This window comes from Pleurodeles waltl, chromosome 4_2 (assembly GCF_031143425.1).
Source record: "Pleurodeles waltl isolate 20211129_DDA chromosome 4_2, aPleWal1.hap1.20221129, whole genome shotgun sequence".
In the NCBI taxonomy this organism is placed as follows: Eukaryota; Metazoa; Chordata; class Amphibia; order Caudata; family Salamandridae; genus Pleurodeles; species Pleurodeles waltl.
The window spans coordinates 1,012,910,760-1,012,918,867 of record NC_090443.1 but is presented as its reverse complement, the minus strand read 5'-3'; positions in this window follow the sequence as shown (position 1 = coordinate 1,012,918,867).

The window sequence follows — 8,108 nt, the reverse complement described above, 5'->3', positions numbered from 1 at the left end:
TATGTGGAAGCGCGAGGGCATCCTGAAGACGTCAAAGACACGCAAGCATCCCTGGGACTGACACTGTGCTCGAGAGCGCCTAGCAGCAGAGTTTCTAGGTGCTTCAAGGGGTGAGATGATGGCTGTCAGGACTTTGCTGAGAGCCAGGGGTGGTCTCGCCTACCGGGGGATGAGGAGCTTTTGTAACAAATTCTTGTCTCAGAAAGGTGGGTTGGGCTGGGGCTGAGTCTGTCATGGGCAGCCTCCAAGTCGGCTCACTAGTAAAGTGCCCCCTGCTGGTACCTGAGCATGACTTACAGGTCACATACTTAAATCCAAACCCAGCGGGCTCGACGCTTTTTCCTCACAAGGTATATAAAGTGGCTGATATGAATACCTGTTATTTACGGTGCTAGGAACGTGGCATATGGAACTGGCAAACACTTTAGAAATCAGGTTACTTTACTTTCCCTTTGTTGCACAAGAGCACAGAACCGGATGAGTAGCTCCTCGCGTGCACTGTGGCTGGCCAGGGATGGACACTTTACAGAACCAGTGCTGAGCCTCTTAAGCAGAGCTGGATCTGTTCATGTCTGTGCAAACCCTGGGCCTGCTCACAGCCTGGCAAGCTGCATACAATGTTGGGTGTAGCCTTAAATGTGAAATCGTTACAAGTTGCCACTGTCTGCAGTGAATTTAACAGACACTGTCTCTGGCTTCCTTCCTGCATGAGGCCAGGTAGGAAGCAGTATCACTCTCCCCCATCCTGTGTGTTAGAGAATGGTTTCCATTGCAGTGGGAGGCGGGGCCGTCCATGCCAGGTTTTCAGGTGACCTCTGATGAGCTTAATATGTAACTGTTCATTTCTGATATTCATATATATCTTCTGGATATCCTGCATATCCGGCATGGATCCGACTCTACTGGACCTAAGTTGGGCACCCTTGCACTAGAGCAATGTTTTTTTATGTAAAACCAATGAGTATTAATGTTGTCATTGTTCATGCCCCCACCAATAGCAGGGGCATGACCTTGGACAACATGCTGCATCTTCACCCCACACTCCCTATCATTCTTACCCTGAGCGCCAGGCTTTCCAAAGTTTAAGAATCTACACAACTTTCTGTTACGAAGACGTAGTCATGAATGGTTGAAGGAAGAGGTTTATTTCTCGTAACCAACCCAAAGCAAGAGACGGGATGAACACCGTCTCAACGGACACCAACAACCGTCGCACCACAAATGGCTGCCTGGAACCACAGTGTCACCAGGCTCCAGAATGAGAATCCTGGAACACTAACATCACCGAGGTTCCAGGCCTACAGCATGCCAGGTATATTACAACACATCCCCTTCCCTTACATTAAAATCCCAAAATAAAAAAACGATAACAAAAATTGTAACAAGAACACACCAGTATTAAAACAGAATAGAAGAACATAACATGGTAGGAATAAATGAACATTGTAACAAGAATGCATATGAAATAAACCAGAAAGAGAAACACGCAAGTCGAGATACGTAGTCTCTCATCCAGAGGGGTTTGGAGCATAATCTGGATGGATTTTTATAGCGTGGTAGCTCCTTGGATGTATGCTGATTCTTTCCTTGATCTTCCAAAGTAGGAGAGTCTTCTGCTACACCCCTCCATCTCGCAATTCTGGACATACTCCACGCATCTCCATTGTCAAGAATCACAATGTTCTTCTTTACCACTTTGATTCGAAAAGGGCCCTTGAAGGATGATTTGCCCTTGGTATTGAAACAAGGATTTCTCGCCAACACCAAGTCACCAACCTTCCATTTCACACTAGAGACACAATGCTTGGTATCAAAGCGCAACTTGTAATTACGTTGATACCTCTCTCTGAGAACTGGTGCCTTGTCAAATTTCCCTAGATCTAGATCAACCTGCGTCAAACTGTCCCTGAACCATGCTGGAAACAGCTTAGTGCAACCTAATCTTCCTCTCATATATTCAAAAGGAGCTATGTTAGTGATGCTGTTAGCAGTGTTGCGATGTGCCCACCACAAATCCCTCAGGAGATCAGTCAAAGGAGCCCTGGTTTCAATAGGTTCTTGCACACAAGCCTTGACCATTCTATTCATACGTTCAGTGAGACCATTGGCCTGGGGCAGATACAGTGCTGTTCTCAAATGCACAATAGCTAGGGAGTCTAAAAAGAGCTTCATGTCATGCGAGGTCAACTGTACACCATTGTCTGTAATCAAATGACTAGGTATACCCTCCTTAGAAAACTCTTCTTTCAAAAACTCAATCACAGTCCGAGTATCAAAGGAATTGACACATTTGGTCACCACCCATTTAGACGCATAGTCTACCATGAGTATGACATATCGCTCATTCGCAGATAAGAGGTGAAAGGGACCCATAAAGTCAAGACCCAGTTTGGCCCAGGGCTTGTTCGGAATCTCAATGGGAGAAAGTGGCGCTTTCACTACAACCTTACTTTTGTCATTGTGTGCACAACTCATGCAGTCTTTTACAACGGCCTCAGCATCACGATCTAACCCTGGCCACCAGTATATTGTTCTAAGTCTGGATTTCGTTAAACTTCTACCCAGGTGTCCTTCATGAGCCAAATTAAGAATCTTACTCCTCACACCTTCAGGAGGTATAGATTTATTACCCCTAAATAGCTCATTACCATTTAGAGAGAGCTCATCTGTTACATTCCAATAAACGTTCAAAGAGTCAGGAATGTCTTTGTGCAACGACCAACCTTTTACAATGAACTCTCGAAGTTTATGTCTGTCTGAATCTTTCTCTACAGCCGAAATCCACTCCTCTTCATTGATGGCTGCTTCTCTCACCCAATTAATGATAACCTCATCATCAGAATCCTCACTACTAACAACCGAAGAACAGGACAAAAAATCTGCTACCACATTCTTCGGTCCTGGCACATATTCCACAACAAAGTTGAACTCTAATAGTCCGTCCGCCCACCTACGTATTCTTTATTCTTGGGGACAACTCTTCATTCTTCCTGGAGGAAAAGATTTGGACAAGAGGCCTGTGATCAGTTCTCACCACAAAAGGCAAACCCCATAAGTAGAATTTGAAGTGCTTGATTGCCCACATACAAGCAAGTGCCTCAATTTCTATGACAGAATAATGTTGTTCAGCTTCTTTGAGGGAACAAGAAGCAAAAGCAATTACTTTCTCCTCTTGTTCCACCCTTTGGGTAAGAACAGCCCCCAAACCCTTGACACTTGCGTCAGTGTACAAATAAGTTTTGGCACATTCATCAAAAATGCCCTAAAGTGGGCATCATACCAATACAGTTCTTTACAAAAGAGAAGGCAGACACGCATTCATCTCCCCAGTCAAACTCACAACCCTTCTTTAACAAGACTCTCAAAGGTTGTGTCACACTAGAAAAATTGGGAATGAATTTAGAGTAATACTCTGCCAATCCTAGGAATGACCTCACGCCATCTTTATCTTTAGGTTCAGGTGCATGGACTATAGAGTCAACTAACTTTAGCTTGGGTCTGATTCCCTCCCCAGAAATAATATGTCCTAGATATGTCACAGAGGCGACCCTGAATTTACATTTGTCTTTCTTAACAGTAAGGCCGGCCTCCACTAACTTGCTCAAAACCTCTCTTAAAATCCTGTCATGTTCATCCACAGTCTTGCCATGAACCAAAATGTCATCTTGGAAATATAATATGCCAGAGATTCCACCTAAGACTTTTTTCATGATGCGTTGAAAACATGCAGCCGCAGAGGCCAGACCAAAGGGCATTCGTAAAAACTGATAAGCCCCCAAAGGTGTTACAAAGGAGGTAAGGTGTCTGGACTCAGGGTGCAAGGCAATCTGATGATAAGCTGAGGATAAGTCCAACACACGAAACACTTTTGAACCACCCAAGCATGATAACTCTTCCGTAATATTAGGTAGAGGTTGTCGATCTACCCAAATATACTTATTAAGATCTCTGAGATCTACACACATGCAGATTAGTTTCCTGTTATCCTTCGGTGCCAAAACAACAGGGGCTAGCCATTCTGAAGATTCTATCTCCTCAATTATCCCCGCTTTTAACAATCTATCGAGTTCCGCTTTGAGAGGTTCTAACATTAACCTAGGTACTCTTCTGACTTTATGTACAATCGGGGTTGCATTTTTCTTTAGTATAATTTTGTGTTCAAAATTTGCAAAACAACCTAAATCCTCACTAAATACACTTGGGAATTCTTTACAAATCTCCATCGGGTCATTCACCTTACTCACTACCATAACTTGATTATCTGAATTGGGATCCAATTTAATACCCATGTCCCGTTGGTGTCGCCAACTTAACAAATTATTGCCACGTTTGGCCACATAGACTTTCCCTATGGTGACCTTGTCTTCGAATTGAATTTTCATGATCTTGTACCCGATAACATAAATTTTAGTGCCCCCATAACTGACAGGGTTGATATCAGGTTTAATTAAGGAATCTGGAATTCTCCCAAAAATCGCCTGCCAGTTCTTATCGCCAACCATTGTGTAAGGAGAACCCGAGTCTGCCAGGACTGTAACCGTTTTATCATCCAGTTTAATGGTACACTCAGGAGTGACCACAGGTCCCTGATCTACCATACTAGTGTTGAACTCAACTTGGTTAACTTCTTATTCTACATATAATACCATCTTGTTAATATTTTCAGTGATCGAATCTATGTTACTTTTGTCATTGTTACAGACTCTAGCATAATGACCTCTTTTCCCACACTTCCTGCATAATGAATTACGTGCAAAGCAATTGGGACTGTTCGCTGCATGACCCATGTTGCCGCAGCGGTAACAACGTAATGATTTAAGGTCCCTCTTCTTCTCTTGAATTGATATTTGTGTCTTATTATCATTGCTAACTCTTAAAACTTCTTCTTGAATCCTTGGTGCTTGTATAGTGGAGAGACCATCTCCTTCGATATGGTTCACCTCTTTGATCCAGCTGCTGGTACTTTCCATTCCTTCGACAATTGCAATCGCCACCCTCAGGTCGGCGTTCTTTGTCAATAACTTCTCCTGAATTTTCTTGCTATTGGTGCAACGCACAAGTTGATCTCGAATGAGGGAGTCCGTGATTTCACCAAAATCACAAGTGCGTGCTAATGTACGTAAACCAGCGATGAAATTTGCAATTTGCCTTGAGATCTGGCGAAAAATTTGTGCCTTTCTAACACTACATTAAGTTTAGACTCGAAATGTGTCGCCAACATCGCCACAGACATCTCATACACGTCTATGGGTTCACCCTCAGCCCCACCCATGGTTAAGGGTTCCAGGCTGTTATAAATATTCCTCCCTTCAATTCCCAGATTGTGAAGAAGAACAGCTTGTTTCCTAGCTGGGGAGAACTTTTCTCCACCTATGGCTATCAAATACGAATCAAAAAGGTTTTTCCATCGTTTCCATGTAAGGATAGGATCACCTTTGTCAGATAAAAAGGGAGGTGGTTGGGACATAGTAGGTGTAGCCATGGTGAATCACACAAGTTTGTCTCCTGATTTTTGAAATGGTAGAGGAATAATTAAAGTTAAATAAGTTATTTGGGATCAATGTTCCAGTTGAGTAGGAAACAAGGTGAGAAGTTAAAAGTTCTCATACAATAAATAAGGTGGCAGCGGTTTAGTCTTTATTATAGAAATCACGGCGTCATGTTTGGTAACGATTGAAGCGGTCTAGTCTTCCACAATGTGACCGGACTCATACACGGAAGAGAAACGTGGAAAAAATGGCAGCGGTCTAGTCTTTACTGTAGAAATCATGGCGTCATGTGGTGCGCATGGAGAAAATGCAAATGCAAATGAAAAGAACACAGCGTTATTTGAAAATGTAGCGTCAATTAGCGCGCGACGAAAACACCTTCAGTCTCTAAACAAGATGATGCACGCGAGACAGGATGCTAGCAGAGAACGAAAGTATTTCCAGAAAATTATATTCTTCTACCTGAAAAATGCTGGTTTATGCCGTATACTGCAGCCAACTGTCAGGTCGGAAAACGTCCATTCGCTCTTGGCACAAATTAGGAATGAGCAAAAAAACTTTCTTAATAGCACAGCAACGGAGATCACTCACAGGCGGACAGCGGATCTCTCAACCACAGGTATTTGGAGCAGCGACTCCAAAAACGCCACTGGATCACTTCAGGAGAACGAGGTTGAGGAGACTGAAGGGAGCGGTGCCGAAACTGAACTCAAGAAGGTAGGTCACGATGGCAAAGAAAGTTTAGTGGGTTCTGGGTTGGTTCGTCACCAGTGTTACGAAGACGTAGTCATGAATGGTTGAAGGAAGAGGTTTATTTCTCGTAACCAACCCAAAGCAAGAGACGGGATGAACACCGTCTCAACCGACACCAACAACCGCCGCACCACAAATGGCTGCCTGGAACCACAGTGTCACCAGGCTCCAGAATGAGAATCCTGGAACACTAACATCACCGAGGTTCCAGGCCTACAGCATGCCAGGTATATTACAAAACTTTCAGCATTCCAGCTGAGTTCATTGACCAACATACTTCTTGTGATGGTTTTGCCATTTTATTTCCTAAGCTGTACTTTTCTCAAGAAAGTTAGTTCCTTTTATTTTTAATAAACCCTTGAGAATGCTGAGAAATCACTTTGTGTTTATGCAACAAGACGCATTAATTTTTGTTCAATTACAAGTAAAAGTAATGAAGATGGAAAGAGAATGGCTGTATGACTTAAACAGAAACCCGTCCCCCATGCTTGCTGTTGAAATATTTAGATATTGGAAAAGCACTGGAAATGTGCATTACTAAAGCGGCATGTGTTTAGCAGAGCACGCAAATCGACAGGAAAAGCACGCCTTGCCAATAAAATTGCCGAGTCATCCTTTGTAGTTATCATGCAGTGAGTTTCCAAAAGGTACTGACCTGGTACATTAAATGATGATGGTTGTAAGTTTGTGCTGCTGTAGAATGAGATAGCCATCTGAAAATAAACACCATACCCTCAAGACGCAGCTTGACATTTGACCTCGGCCTTTAAATGCCCAGCAAACATGACGAGATAAGAACAAGAATTAAAGGCCCAGTGACAGAAAAAGAGTCTGTGGAAGAATACAGTAAACATAGCTTTGGCAAGGGGATGAATAAACTGGTCCTGGACACCCTAAGTCAGCAAATCAAAAGCAAGAAAGTGTGAGTTACAAACCACAAAGCAAATAGCAAGCAACAAGCAGAATGTATTCCCAGGTCAACTTTCTGAAACTCCCCAAGACGTCTGTTAGCGTACGCAGATAGCTGTGCTGTCTAGTAGGCTGGGACCTTCAAATGATCAATTTGTTAAAAGCAGTAGTCACTTACCTTTGTAGCTAAAATAAGAATCTGTCATGTTATATGATATGTTGTTTAAGGGTTATGTTACAGTCTCGTACACTGGAGCATAGGGGGGCACGAGCACACACCACGGGAGAGGAATCTGCAGGACTCTTTCCTATGAAAGCTCTCACTTTGAAGTTAGGGAAAGCAAACACCGCAAAGCTCCCTTGGAAAACACATCCTGACATTTGACCTCTGTCTTTGAATGTGAGGAAACTTGACAAGATAAGAACAAGATTTAAAGGTCTGTTTACTGAAAGCGAGATCGTGGAAGAACACAGTAAACAAAGTTTGAGCAACAGGAGAGACAAATCTCAAGTTGAGCAGCCTAAAACAAATAAAGACAGAGAATTTAAGTTACAAAGCTAATGGTAAGTAACGGGCGGAATGCATTCCTAAGTCAGCTTTCTGAATGTCCCCGAAGTGTGTTTAGCAAATGTCTGGTGGGCTGTGACCTAAAAAGAGAAGCTGCCTTTTCTCTTTTATTCCTTTTACATGTAGTCTTTGCTGCTCATATGATTCTTGCTTGCAAGCCTTACAATTAAATAGCTGAAGGTCATCACTGCTCAGGCTGTCCTCAACAGGTGGTTTGCAAGATGACCTATTTTAGGCTGCCTTCTGTAAATGGGCTCTTTCTTCAGCAGCAGACAAGCTTCCCATGGGCCCCAGTGCTTGACGGGAAATATGCACCAGACAGAGGAGTAAACATGACAGGTCTTACTGGGGTAACCTGGCCTGTGCGATGGAAGCAGCTAGTGCTGTAG